Consider the following 16,156-nt stretch of genomic DNA (forward strand, 5'->3'; position numbering starts at 1 on the left):
TGAGAGGATGGGAGGCTTAATAGATTACTTTGATTACTTTAATAGCATGACTAGACTATGGAATCACCAATCTATAAGAATCACATTTTATTTTCTTGCAAATTGTTGTTATTAATTTATTCTATTGTGTTTGTTTTTTTATAAGGAGAATATAGTTCATTAAGTGGTATCATAGTAGGAGTTCTTGAGTGTGTAGAAAGATCAAGGATTGTGAAGCAATTTGCATTAGGACCATGATTGTGGGTTTAAGCGATAGGCCCAAAAATGTCTCCATTAAGGCACCATGGTGGAAGAGTTGAAGGTGTAATAGAAGAGGTTTTATATCCCTCAAGACACAAGTGCAATCAATTCAAGAGAATATTCATAGAGAATTGATTATTGTAGAAAGAGACATATGCGAAGAGGAATTTAAATAAGAAGAGTATCTTTAATAAGAAGTGTGAGAAGAAAAACCTAAGGAGGATAGGATTTTGAGGGCCATTTCCAATATTGGAAAGATAAAAAAATGAATTCCCCACATTTTTTGGAATCTTAACCTAGAGGAATTGATCGATTGGATCAATAATCTAAAAGAATATTTTAAGTATAAAGACATCAAATATCCTGAGAGGGTCAAATTTGCAAAGACCAAACTAAAAGAGCATGCACATATTTGGTTGTAGAAGATTTAATTAGAGAAAAAAATAGAAGATAAAAGGAAAAAATCATGAGATGGGATCAAATGGTGTATAAATTAAAGAGACAATTCATTCTTTTCAATTGTGAACTTGATGTTTGAATAAAATGCAAGAGTTGAAGCATATGCAAAGATATGTTTACATTTATAGAGAAGGGTTTATTTGAGACCTCATCAGAATAGACCATACAAAAGTTGATAAGGAGAAAGATGTGTGTTATCTTAATGGGTTTAGGCCAAGTATTGAATAGGAGTTGAGTCTAGTTAGAATGACTAGTATTGAAGAGGCATACTAGTTTGCCTTAAAGATGGAAGAAAAAATAAACATGAAGTTTGTAGGAAAGAAAGGTGGAAGAGGTTATGGTAGAATATCCATTGGATGGTCTTATGGAGGCCAAAATGAAGATTAGAAAAAGAATGATGAGGCTAGTAGAAGTCAAAATCATAGGGGAATAATGTCTACCATTCTCATGATGAAAATAATAATGATAAGAGAGGAAGAGGAAGAGGTTTAAAAAAAGGAAGAGAAGGTGTTTTTTAGACATGTTTCCATTGCAAAGAAGTGCATAGATATTATGAGTGTCCTCAAGATAAATGGAGAGCCAACAGAAGATCTGAGGAAAATACATGAGTTGTGCATGTAGATCAAGATGCCAAATCATCATATTTTGAAGATGCTAAATGATGCAAGGAAAGATCGATAATCTAGGCATAAGGCTTGCCTAATTACAATACCACCTTGTTAAGTCACACAATAGAAGTAATCACAAAGAAACATGAGAGAAGAAATATAGATAATTCAATAAAATAAGAAAATTGTATGCATGTTGGGTTCAGAGACCTTCCCAGTTATGGCTAGTACAATAAAAATTAATTATAGAAAAATCCCCATACATGCAAGATCTATGATCTATTAGCTCTCTAACTAACTCTTTCTCTCTTCCTTCTTTAATATTACCCAAACCTAGAGTATATCTATCTATTTATACCAAATAAAATGGCTTACAAAATCTTCTAGATATATCAGTGGAGAAAGAAATGACCTAGATATAGGTTCACATGCTTCCTAATGATCAATTCCATTATTTACTCATGATCAAAAATTAAGTACATAGGTCCTCTAAAAGAAGAACCAAATAGAACAAATTCATGAATAAGAAACTAGGCATCACTAAATAGATAGAGAAAATTAACTAAAGTCACTTGGAAAACACAACATGTAACATATAAACCAAGCTAATTCGATGAATGAAGACAAAAATATTCACTAGGCCAACTACCCAAATAGCTACCAAGAATAAGCACAATGATATATGCGTAGATCTACTAAGTAGGATTGCTACCAACCTAAGATGCTCCTACATTAAACACCTTAGGTTGAAAATAAATGATTCTCCTGAATTAAAAGTGTGTCACAATCTAATTTGAATCCAACTTATTGAGAAATACATGTAGATTCTTCAATAGTTTTTTTCTTCCACTTTACCAAGTATTCCATTAGTCTTTTCCCCTTGTGGTTTTGCCAACTCTCTACTCTATAATTTGTTCAAATTATTCTATTTTCTTCTAAGGATAATCATTTGGTATTGTCACTTCTCCATCATGTTCATGATACTCATACAAATTTGTAATGTTGAATATTGGTGAAATTTCCATGTCATTGGGTAGCTCTATCTTATATGCATTCCCACTGTCCAACTTCCTTAGTATCATTCAGGGACGAAACTTATTAATTTTCAATTTACTATACATTCCAACTAGAAATACTCCTTTCTTCAAATGAACACATTATATTTTTATTTTTTATTACTCTTCTTCAACTTGTGTTTCACTTCCTCATGTAATGACTTCATAAATTTAGAAAACTCTTCCCCTTCAGCACTCCTCTTCCCTTCTCTAGCAATATATTTCAAGTTGGATATACCTCTCAATTGCATACATATAAAAATTTAAAAAGTAATTTATCAAGTACTCCTATTCACTAAATTATTGTATTAAAACTCTCATTTTTCTAATATTGAATCACAATAATCAACTTATCTCTGACTAAGCATCTCAACGAATTGTTGGAAACTACAATTAGAAAAATTGTTATGTTGTCATTGATGTCAAACCTTGTTGGTGATATAATTTCTACATGAGTAGAGTGCCATATCAAGATGATTGATGAAGAGGATTTGAGAAGAATAGATAATAAGAGGACCTAGTGGAAATGTTGAGTTATGAGCAATTACAATGGGCACTTGATTAGTTAGAATTTGACAAGATAATATGTTGTTTAATCAAAACATTGAGTGGAGAAGATAGTTGATTTTAAGCCTATAATATAAAATAAATGAAGGAACAAATATATAGGCTTAAGTGAGCTTCAAAGTAGAAGACTAAGGAACTTATAGTTGAAGCTAAATTGAGCTATTTTTGATTGAGCAAATAGTAGAAGCTGAGAAAATATAGTGTTGACCAAGAAACAATAAAGACAGGGTATTAAAAAAATTAGACAAAGCATTATTGAAAGGGCTGAGTGAAGTCAGTGTGAGTTGAGCAAGAAATTGAGTATTGACTAAGTTATCTAGTGATGACTAAGGCTAAGGAACAAAGTTTTGGCTGAGTGTCAACATTTGTTATTTTGTGAAGGAATTGAGATTCCTAGCTAACATAGTTGAATTCTTGGAATATGTAAATTGTGTTGAAGATAAGAATTGATGAGCTATAATATTTAATGCAAGAGAAATCATGTTTAAGCATGGATTCAAAGAGAGGTTTCGAGAAGTTTCTAGAAGGAGAAGGAGGAAATGAAAAAGGTGAAAGGATTCGATGAATCTGACCTAAACCTAAGATAAACTATGGTGCTTAAGTGATAAAAGATCAAGCTACCTATTTAAGGAGGCATGAGGGCTAACCTAGTAAGGTTGGAATAGTTTTTTATTTTGTTGATTGGAAAACTTGAGCTTAAGGCTTAACAGTAAAGAGTTGAGGTGAAGAGTAATTTCTTCAAGGGTTTCCAAGTGAATCATTGATAGAGATGATAATGGATGTCAATCAATGAATCAATTGTTGAAATGAATTATGATCTGTATTTGCAAAGTGATTTTTATTTATTAAATAAACCTACTATTACTTTCTAACCATTTTATTAGTTGAAATCCTTTAATCAAGGTTGACCTAATAGTCATTTGTAAATCCTTTAAGCAAGGTGGCATTCTAATGGATTGTTCTTAAGTTCTCTAACATGGCCATTCCTAATAGCGTGATTAAATCCTTTAACAAGGTCATGCCTAATAGTGTGTATTGTAACCTTTAACATGGTTGGCTCCTAATAGAGCTCACCTCATAAGAGTGAAAATTTGGTGACATGTTGCTAGTAGTTTTTCCCAAATTGGGTTTCCATATTAAATCATGGTGTCTTACTTGTGTGGATGTTATTTGAGATGTTTATTGGTTAATTGTTTACATTCTACAAGATTTTTATTATTGGGATAGTGGACTACAAGTTTATGTTACTAGTAAGTTTCTATAGAGACTGGGTTAATTAAAGATTAGATCTAAGTCCTTTGATGAGTTCAAAAGTTTAATTGGTACATCATGACCTGTGCATAACTGATTCACCCCCCCCCTCTGCCCAAGTTATTCTAAATAATTCTAACATGGATTACCCATACTTCTATTTATAACCTCTATTTCTCCATTAGTCTATGGATGAAATGTAGAACTATACTTTAACTCAGTGTCTATCTTCTACCATAGAGTCTTCCAAAAATAGAAAACAAACTTACTATCTTGATCAGAGATGATACTCCTCGATAATCCATGCAATCTATAAAACTCTTTAAAGAAAATATATGTTATATGAACTGCATCTAATGTTTTCCTACATGGTATGAAATATGTCACCTTGGAAAATCTATCCACAACAAAAAAAAATGGATTCATTGCATGTTGTTTTCCTTTGTAAGAGAAGAAAAAAATCTATACACATATCACTCTAAGGTTTCTCAGGAACATAATTGGTGTATAATCCAGTATTTTGACTCACTCCTTTTTTCACTTGACAAACTCTACAACTTTTCACAAAGTTATAAACATCCTCATACAACTAAGGCCAAAAATAACTTTCTCAATGTCTTATTAATGCCAAAATATCTAGATAACCCACTACTATGATTTTCCTTTATCAAGTTAGTTCTCATTGACCCTCTCTATATACATAAATCAATTCCTTTGAATAGCATGCCTTCTTGAATGAAATAGTCTTCTCACTTACTCAGTTGATCTAGAATAGGTTCTCTGCACATTCTATTAACATCATAATTTTTTTGACACTTGAGTGCCAACACACTTAATCATATTCCACATTGGATGCCAAGTACATCATGCATGCCGAGTGATCTTCATGTGCTGAGTAGTTTTTAGATGCCAAGTGAAGATCAGCTGTCGAGTGAAGATTAGCTACCGAGTGAAAATCAAATACTGAGTGTTAACAAGTGCCGAGTGTTAATAAGTGTCGAGTGTTAACAAGTGCCGAGTGTTAATAAGTTTCGACTGTTAACAAGTGTTGAGTGTTAACAAGTGCCAAGTAACATAAGGTGCCAAGTAATACAATTTTGTTAAAGTGCCGAGCTATCCAGGAAACAGCATGTGCCGAGCATCAGCAATACTTTAGGAGCCGAGTAACTCAGTATATCAGCATAAGAGTTTGTAATTGCACAAACTATGATGAAAATAGTTTTTACAGCCAACATAAGGTAAATCTTGAAGGATTTAATGATGAGATCGAATCTTTTATTTTCCCTATGCAATTTGCATGCAGCCAATAAGAAAAATGCTAAAGGCATGCAACCAATCAGCAAAAGATAAGTATTGAGCAGAAAATGAAGATTGAATATGGATTGTAGATCCATACCTAACCCTAAATCTTCAAATGTCTTTATAAGGAAGATGAAAATTCATTGTAAAGTGTAAGAGACAAGAGGTGTGATAAGACATACAAGGGTTTGCAAGGAATTCTATTTTCAGAAGTGAGGATTATCAGATCATGAAAGGATCCAGATTAGAGAAAGCAGAACAAGTGCTTGCAATCAACAATCAAGGCTTGTAATTAGTCAAGTTTATTGTACCTAATACTCTCTAGCAATTGTATTAGAATAAAAAATCATATGGTGATAGGTTAGCTTAACAGCTATTTCGATAAATCCTTTAACTAGGTGATGAAATCCTTTAACAGGGTAACACTTCATGTTAAGTGTTTGAAAGCCTCTAACCAGGTCACTATTGACACAGTGTAAAGCCTTTAACAGGGCAGGCCTTTAACAGGGAAAACCATCAGAAGTGGTTGAACAATATTGTTACAGTAATTTTTGTGGGTATCATCCCCACCCCAGTTTTACCTTCTTATTCCTGGAGGGTTTCTGGGTTACCAAATTCTAGTGTTAAAGTGTTATTGATGCATGTGTTTTGTTACATGTTTATTTGATGTATTTACATGCATGCAATTTACTTTCAGTTAAAAAGTTTTTATTGACAAAAGTATGATACTTATGATTCACCCCCCCCCCCCCCCCCCCCCTCTCATAAGTACTCTCCATATTTGAATATTCCAACAATTGGTATCATAGCTAATCTAGGTTCTCATAAGGAAAAGCCCAACAGCTTGGAGGAAAATATCTAAAGATGGAAGCCTTCAAACTTGGAAAGATCATTGAAAATCAAGTGATAGATGTGCAACTTGCTTTGCATAGCTTGGAGGAATTCAGAAACAAGTTGAGAAACTCATTAAAAAAGAGGAAGGATCTAGCCATAGCTGAAAATGATATACACTACAAGGAGATTGATACCACCAACATATTTTTCAGTGGAGACACTAAAGAGTTTGACGCAGCAATAGCAGAACTGATGGAGAAAAATAAAATTCAAGCAGATGAGATAAGATCTCTCAAGATGGAACATGAATCACAGGCCATAATGATATGTGAAATTACTGAACACAAGAAAAGAGCAGTTGAAGACAAAGTGATGTTGGAAAATGACAAAAGAAATCTTGCAAACGGACTTGAAGAAAAATGTTCTGAACTGACAAGGATCTCAAACATGCAGATGGATACACTTGCCCAAATGATGAACTTGTTGGTCTGACTTTTTGTGTAGTAGAAGTTTTCTGTTAAATCATAGAAAAGTCAAATGTTCTATTCCTAAGTGAAGCATAGGGTTTTGGATAATCCATCCATAAGAAATAATCATCATGTAAACCCTATATCATCTCTATTCATAAATTGTCGGGCGCAAAATTTTGAATTTTCAAAAGAGACGAATATGCTGTCATATTCCTTTTCCTTTCTCTCGGGTTACCTTTCTTCCTATTTGTCCCAACCGTCAGATCTGACTAGATCTACCGTTGTCATTACCTCGCTATGACAAATTGCATGCTTATTAAGTATGGCGAGGTAACGAGTGTTGAGTATTTTAAGAGGCGGGACCATAAAGTGAAGATACGGCGATCAGAGATTTGCTTATTAAATGATTTATTGTGCAGGTACACTTTGCAAGTTACCCTCCAAAAAGGATAAGAACCCACTAGAATATATGACATCAGAGCCAAAATGATGGTTTTTCCAAACGTTCCACCACCTCGCTATCAGAAAAATTAGGCACTTCGCCATTAGCGAAGTAGCGAGGCCACATGAAAATCTGAAGATGATGACATTGCATCTTGCTTGTATCATAATTACACCAGGTGGCATGACCAGTCATAAATACCGTTGTCAGAATCAGTTTTAATTGATAGAAGTGATTACTAGGTAACCCTTGCATTTTCTGGCATGGAATCCTTTTAAGTGCCAGAGCTCGCTACCTCGCTATCAAAAAATTCAGGTGCTTCACCGTTAGCGAGTTAGCAAGGCCCTGTAAAATGGTAAAAGATCGGCAAGATCTTTGGTGACGTGAAATGATAAATAACTATGGTAAATTTTGACATGTGCCAACTATGCAAAGATCCAATTCTCATTAATGCCTATCTGACTGAATGTACAAAAAATCCTGAACGTCAGCTTGAAGTGGATCAACGGAGCTCGCTACTTCGCTATGACAAGTTGCATGCTTGTTAAGCCATGCGACATAGAAAATATAAATAAGGAGATCCTGTGCTTTTTCCTCACCTTTGATTTGGTAAGTGATCAATGGCTATCATCTCCTCACTGTGAAGAGTTGCAAGGGAGATAATTATAGCGACATAGCGAGTTGGGCCCGCTGCCTTCCTTCTTAAAAAGCCCTGTAGCATATCTTTCGATCATTTTCAGATCAGATCAACGATTGTCACCGCTTCGCCATGGCAAGGTGCTCGTTCTTTATGCATAACGAAGTAGCGATGTGCTGACACGTGTTCTCAGTCGTCAGTGGGTCCAAATATAAATGCCATCAAAGAAAGAATTCTGTACGTGGCAAGTTCTCATTGGGTAAAATAACTGACATGTCAAATACAACTCCTAGTTGTTCTCTCTGCACCACATGATCGTAGGATCTTTGAAGATCGATGATGCAGTTTTAAATGAAAAATGTAGTGCCACTCTCTGTATTAATTAGACAAGAAAGCTTTGTCCGTGAGGAAAAATAGAGTATAATACAGAGAGATTTCATCAGTTTCATCTCACGCGAGCAAAGATTTGGAGTCATTCTTGTGCAAAAGCCATTACTGAAAGAAAAGCGTGCCAAGGTCTGATAAAATTGTCAAGTTGTCTGTTCGCGAAAAATTTGCAGGAATACAGAGGAAAACAAAGACAGAATTCAAGTAAGTAATACTACCATAATCTTCGTAAGCTTTTAAGTTCTAAAAAGATAGCCCAAGATGCCTCCAAAGAAGGGATTTTCAGGTGCAATAAACTACTTGGATAGAAATGTCCATGATGATTTGCTTGAGTTGCTTCCTGAGTCTACTGTAGAAACAGTGCAAGTTAAGAGGTTAACCTCACTGAACCCTAGGCTAAGGATAGCTGATAGATTGTATGATAAGGGTAATTGGGTTCAGGATGCTCAAACTTCTCAAACCGGTTTGAGTTTATTCAAAAAATGGTTTGCAGAAAGGAAGTTATATGCCCCTCATGCCAATATATGGAATTTTGATCTTGGAAAGCTTGTTGTCCCCAGTGTGTTTATGGATTTTGACCTGCTCGAAGCTATAGCGAAAAATTATGACCAAGCCACTAAGGTAGTGAGAAGAATGGATGGTGAGGTTTTAGTTACCATCAGTCCTGAGGAGATTAGGAAGGTTTTCAGTCTGGGACCTCTCACTATGTATCATGTGCCCATTAATTTGATAGAGTTAGAAAAAGAATATATGTCCAAAAGGGATGTAGTTAGACAAGGTGCACTAAAAGCCCACATAGGCTAGATTGGAGGCCTCCCAACCATAACATCTTCTTCTAAAGAACCATTCAAGAAATCATGCTTTAATGCCAGGGCAGTAGAGATATATAGGACCCTGTGCAGAGTCTCCGGAGAGGGTGAAGAAGACTTTATTCTGGTGAGCTTCATGTATATGATCACCCAAATCTCCTCTTTTGGTGTGGAAATATTTTTTGATTTTGCATCTTACTTGGCTAATGAGATTCACCAGGGATTGGTGGGGATTGCAAAGGGCAAGGTGGAAAAGGTTTGGGGTCAGTACTCCCTATTGATGCATATGTTTCTTTTTAAAGGGGCCACTTATTTTGGTAAAGAAATGGTTTTAAATAGGGAACAAGAGGGGGAGGTACTGCCAGTTCAATTATGGAGTGCAGACATGACTTGGGAAGTAGAAAATGCTAGCTTTGTTAGATTTGATAGGCACTTTGCCTCCAAACTAAGATGCCTCATATTGAGTGACAATCCCAGAATTCCTAAGGCACTAATGCATCTTGTTAGGCCTATGGACAAGCCCCATAGTCTAAAAGTTTCACATAATTGGGGAGATATTATCCCATATTCAGTCTCAACTGTCATTAGGGTCTATGGATTCAAAGGGACACCCCATGTACTACCCTATCAGGTACCTTTAAAGGTAGGGATAGCTGAATTTTTGTGGCAGTTGGGAGGAGTGGAGGAGGCGTTTTTGCACAAAAGGGGAACAGGATCAATTTTTCCTACTTGCACTATAGCCCACCAATTTGTGATAACTAAAGAAGGGTGGATCTTTCTCCACAAAATTTTGGATCAATATAAGATGGCAGTGTCTCATGCTCATTTTTGTGATACAGAAGGTTTCTTTAACTCTGCTCTTAGACTTAGAATCAAGCTTTGTCCAGTTCAGCATGAGTTCTATTTTCTTGAAGATATAATAAGAAATGAATATTCTCTCCATGAGCAAGAAATAAAGAAAGAAAAATGGAGAGTCTATTCAAAAGTTTTGGAGTTTATTAATTGTTTTGAAAAAGATTACAGTCCTCTTAGTAATGCTGCAACCAATGCAGATAAGATAAATAAGCTCATGAGTACTTTCTCTGAGATAATGGAAGTAATGAATGAGAAGAAATAGCATTTTATTGATTCTTTTCCAGATAAAGCCAGAGAGGTTATGAGAAAATTGGGTTTCACCCCCAACATTGGAATGGGTCCACTGGTGGTACGAAAGAAGACAGGATATACTATTGTTCGGCAGCAAGTGCCCATTGTACATAAAGAAAAATAGGTAGTTGAATCTACCAGTACTGTCTTGGAAGAAAGACCCCCTGAACCTTCTCCCAAAAGAAGAAAAATAATAAGGGAAGAAGAATCCCCTGATGAAGGTTACTCACCTTCTCAAACTCCAATAAGAATTGAGGAAGAGCAGCTCACCAATGAGCAATTTGAACAAATGGGGTCACAAGAAGAAATTTTTGTTACACAAGCAGAAATTGATGAAGGGAACCCCCAGGAACCTCCTGTGCCAAGTTTTGAATTAACTGTAGCAGATTTCAGAGGAAGGGAATTGGACCCTATTTTGGAACAAGCCAGTCAGCATTTTTTGTCTGATAACAGTTTTGTAAGATCTAGGGCTTTCCATCAGTTTGCATGGAGGGTAAACATGCACTTTTTGAGCAAAGGTGTAAGAATATGAAAACAGAGCATCCAGAAATGGATGAGGCCTCCATTCAAAATCAAATAAAGGAAAAAATGATGCAAGAGTTCTAGAATATAACCCCTGATGAGGGTAGACAGATGGTAAAAAATGCAAATATTTTATTATTGCCCAATTGGGATATTGCCGATGCATTAATTTTTAATTCTGTATCAAATAATTTAGGACTACAGGACCCAAATAAAGAGGAATTCTTGGGTACAGCATTCAGCAATGATCAAGCTGCCCTTGTTATGTGGTCCCTGAGAAGAGGATCCAGGACTACTTCATCACAGCTTGATGATTCAGGACTAACAGGGAGTATCATTGTAAGGAGAGTTGCTGATACTTCAAATGTACAGGCAGCCCACATGAATGTGGATTATTCTAAATTTTCCTTGGCCACTGCAAAAAGAGAAGAGAAGGAAATGATTGATATGCATAGTAAATATGCAATAGTGGTTGATGCTTATAATCAAGAGGTAAAAAGGAGAATTGAGCTGGAAAACAAGGTATCTCAATTGGAGAAGATACTTGGAAAAAGGAAAGTGGGAGAATCCAGTACACTGAGAATTGCATATCCTCCATAGTCATCTGTTGGATTAATCCCTATCATTGAAATACCTGACACAGTTGAAAGACCCCAATTCTATACTGCAGATGAATTTGAAGCAGAAAAAACCAAATTACATGAGTGGCAGATAGAATTTAGAAATCAGCAGGAAGAGAAATGGAAGCAGGGTGTGACATATTTGAGGGATAAAATACAATGGTCAACTTTTTATGATCAGTTGACAAGGATTGTAACCCTCATGGATGAGTTGAATAAAGAAAAGGATGGACTAGATTCTCTTGCACAGAAATGGAGATAGAGAAATAATGATATTACAATTATATGTATATCTGTAGTCCAAATGCCTTATCATCAAGTTGATAAGATTTTTGATTTATTGAATAAGTTAGAAAATTTTGAGGATGAAAGAGATTCTTTACAGAGAAGATTGATACTCTATTTTTCAAAATATCTTGCGCAAAAATTCACCCTATTTCCTTGTGCTTTAGAATCTGTTGATATAGTAAAGGAAAAAGGAAATGGATGAATTATTCGATAACAGAATAATAAACATCATCAGTGAGACTGGCCATTGGTTTTGGGCAAAGACAAACAAGGAGCTGGTAAAAGTACAATTGTATTAAACTGCTATGAGAAAAGAATTTGATGATTTAGAGGAAAATGCAAATTCTTTAATAAAGATACAAAGAGAAACTCTAAGTTTTGATTGGCCAGATGATGATACTTTTAATAAATGGAAAAATCAGTTTAGTGAACAGATGTCAGGAGACAATGAAGAAGAAGATACAAAAGTAATACTCACCCTTGTAATCAGCAATGATGACATGGAAAATCCCCAGGTTAAAGTGAGTTTGCAGGTAACAGAAGATGATACATCACTTACAGACCTCATGGGTATGTACTCTGAAAGTGAAGAATGATTGTAAGGTCAGATCGTGCTCTTGTCTCAACAATTCAGAAGCATAACAGAAAGGAACCCGCCAAGAAATGTTGTTAATCTTTCTGTTATTTTGTTTTTGTCTTTCTTTTGAAAGGACACCTATCACCTTCTTTAGCCTGAAGCTTGTTGCATCTCACACTATTTAAGTGAGATCCCAAGGCTAAAGAATGGTCTGAATTCTGTTTTTACTAAGTATTGTGCTTAGTCCTATTTTTGGTCCAAACATTTGGAAAGCAAGTTTGTAGTATACTTTTCTGTCAAAAATTTCTGAGATATACATGAATGTAGAAAGAACTGTGCTTCTTTTCTGAAGGTCTTTCTAGATCTATTGTAAAGGATATACCATTTTCAAAGGAAATGAATACAAATTATGAACTGTCCCCATATCAGTTCTTTCTGAATTTTGTCTCCTTTTAAATACTTAGCTACCTTGATGTTGTGTGAGTAAAAGCTTATGCAATTGATTGCAATATAGTAGGGTTGTACATCCATTTGTTATTGTTGTTAATTCAATGGATTAAATAAGGTCTCTGATGAATGTGATGAGGTTGCTTAGGTATTGAAAAGGATTTTTGAATGATAAATTCTGATAAGAATTGCTGATAAGAATTTGTTGCAAAGCAACAAATTAGATCTAAGAATTTACTATAGACTCTGAACCCCAATGGATTAGGCATTGATCGAAAGTATTTCAGCCAAAAGAGAAGTATATTATGACTGGTTTTTTCAAAATACATCATAAAATCAATTTTTACTTTTATTTCTTGTAAGATATTCAAAGTTGGCCAGCACTTGCCTGCATGGATTGTTTTAGCTTCATTTAGCCATTGGTGTTGAAAACATCTGCAGAGCTATAGAAGATTTCTTGGCCATATCTGTTCAAGGGATGTGTTTACCAATTTGGTAAGAGTTATGTACATGTTTGAGGATTTAGAAATGAGAATCAAAATGAAACTAAGAATAATTCTCATACAATTGTTCCATTTTTGAACCATCCCCGGGTACACCCGCCCTGGTTTTTACAGAGCCAAAAGAGTAGAAAACCGTCTAAGGTTTTGTTGAAGTTGGGTCCTAGTACTTTGCACATGCAAGTGATAATGAGAATTGGCTATTCTTTAGGTTGTGTATGTACTGATATCTAGGTATTAAGCCTTTTGTCGCTTAGTAGTTTTAGCACTGTTTTAACATCTAAAAAAAACACCAACAGAACCTTCATCATGAACTCAAAGTAAAAGATATTGAGATCTCTACCTTGAAGATGTAGAATGAACAAATGCAGAATGAATTGAACAGAGAAAAAGAGGTAGCAGAGAATCTCAATAAATCAAGTGAAGCCATCAAGTATTTTGAATAGTTGCTGAAATCACCAAAATTTTCCCATGATACATCAGGACTAGGATACAATAGCACTGAAGTTGGGGAATCATCAAAGAGTGCTGAACAAAGAAGTGATAAAGGTAAGAATTCAAAACCCACTTGTCATTACTGTAATAAGAAGGGACATACAGCTAATGTGTGCAGGAGTAGAAGATTCAATCAATCAAACATACCCAAAAGTTTCTGTCACAAGTGCAATATGCAAGGACATATGACACAAAATTGCAGATCCAATGTCACAAGGACTCAAAAATTTGATGGACATTGTTATAATTGCAAAAATTAGGGACATAGGGCATTTGAATGCAGATCAAAACCTATGTGGACATCAAATCAACCAACAAAAATAGAAGGAAATGGAAGTCATTATCATTGGGACTACAACACCAGGTATAGTTGTCACTATTGTCAAGAATATGGACATATACCACAGAACTGTATAAGAACACATTTCAAAGGAAACTACAAAAGATGGTTGAATCAAACTAAATGTTTTAGTTGTTTGAAGACTGGTCATAACAGCAAAAACTGTCCTACAAGATCAAAGGCACCCAAGATTGAAGATAACAAAGGAAAACAAAAGATTGACATTGAAAAGATAAGAGGGCAAATGAATAAGACTTGGAAAAAGAAGGAAGAGTGCAACACATCAAGTGGAGGGATCACTTCACCCAATGAGTCAAGTGATCATACTTCATCAAACTAAGCACATAAAAGTAGACAAGACTGATATACAAGGCTATATCATACATCAGTCCCAAGACAAAGAAGCTAAGCAAAGTATAAATCTACATTAAACAAGATGTCAAGATAAAAACTAAATGTTGATGCCAAACTGCCTTTGGATGCTGAGTTAAAACAGATGTCGAGCTCCCAACAGTGACCGATCTAATAACTGATGCCGAGTTGGATAACTCCAATGGAAGTCGAGTAAAAGGGAAATAATGGAAGCCGAGTTAGGTCAAAATTTCTTTAGAATCCGAGTTGGCAGTTGAGCATTCAATGTGGTGAAATTAGGGTATATTATCACGATTTCAATCAACTTTTCGCATCGCGATCAAGAAGCAAAGGAGAAGAAAGAGAGTTGAGCGACTTCATAGCAAGAATCTAGTATTTCAAGAAGATTGCAACCTCATTCAACACGTTTTTCATCGATCTAAAGGTATTTTCATTTGTACCAAGCTACGTAGTTTTATACCCATTTTTTGTATAAACCCTAGTTCACAAAAATGGCATCAAGTTCAAAGAAAGTCGAGGAGAAAGAGCCTTTTGAATTCCAGTTAGTTTCAAATGAAGTGAAGCAACCTAATTTTTGCCCTATTCTCGAAGTTTCTTACAAAAATGATCCAGCCGGAGCTCTCTCCCACATTCCCCCAAAAGTTGTAATGGTTTAAGATGTGAGAAAATGTTACAATTGCAAGATAGGAGCTCTAGGAGATATGGAAATTAGACAAGCTTATGATAAACTATGTGTAGATGGAGCATTGAAAGAAGAATTTAAAATCGTTGAAAGAAAGGGTTTGACCCAAGTTCTAAGTTTTCCCACCGTATTCAAAACTGAATGGATTAGACTTGTATTGAGCAGAATCCATGGTGGAAACTTGTGGTTAGAAGATATGCCCATCAAATTGACAAAAGAAATTATACATAGAGTAACAGGGTACCCAACCCTAGATTGGTACAAGACCCTAAGAAGTGAATCAAAGGAGGTCATTGAAAGGAATACTGGTGCACAATGGAACAAAAGAGGAATGACAATTCATACTATAAAGGATCCTCTAGTTGAGTTTGTTGTTATAGTTATTGCTCACAAATTCTATCAATTCAGTAGACTTAACAGTGTACCATGCACTACAGTAGATGTAGGTTACAAATTGGTGAAAAAGGATCATACTTATGATCTTGCAGAACTGCAATTGCAACAGATCAATGAAAACCTAACTACTATAAGAAGAACAAAGGGCACACAATGCAAATTTGGAGCAATCTTAGTTTGCATATTCTTTTATGTACAGAATGAATTTATTTCTTTTGGTAAAATAGCATGGAGGAATGACAGAAGCATCATTGCACAAATTAATGAATATATAGAGCAAATGGGAGAAAATTTTGATACTTTGATGACAAGCTATTTTGAAGATTTCAAGAAAGCCATGAAGCAAAGGTCAAGGATACCAGCTTCGTTAGTGGAAAAGCATACTAATGATATATATTTCTTAGTTGACATTGATTTTACTTACATTCAAGCAGTAATACCAAGGGTAAGATGGCTAAGGCCATTCGGTTATGAAATTAATATTGATGAGGCATCAGCAGCAATAACTGCATTATTGGCAAAAGAAGCAGATAAAAATGCACCACATTTTGGCACTTATGATGTGGTAAGATCAAAAATAAACATGGAATTAAAAATTGCTTCTACATTGAAGAAGAAAGATAAATTAATCAAGAAGATCAAAAAGAAGTTTGGCAAAGAAATTAAGGTTGAGGCAGAAGAAGAAGAAGATGAAAGTGAGGATGAAGATGAGC

This window comes from Cupressus sempervirens, chromosome 7, assembly GCF_028749045.1.
Source record: "Cupressus sempervirens isolate cs-2001-9-10 chromosome 7, ASM2874904v1, whole genome shotgun sequence".
NCBI lineage: Eukaryota > Viridiplantae > Streptophyta > Pinopsida > Cupressales > Cupressaceae > Cupressus > Cupressus sempervirens.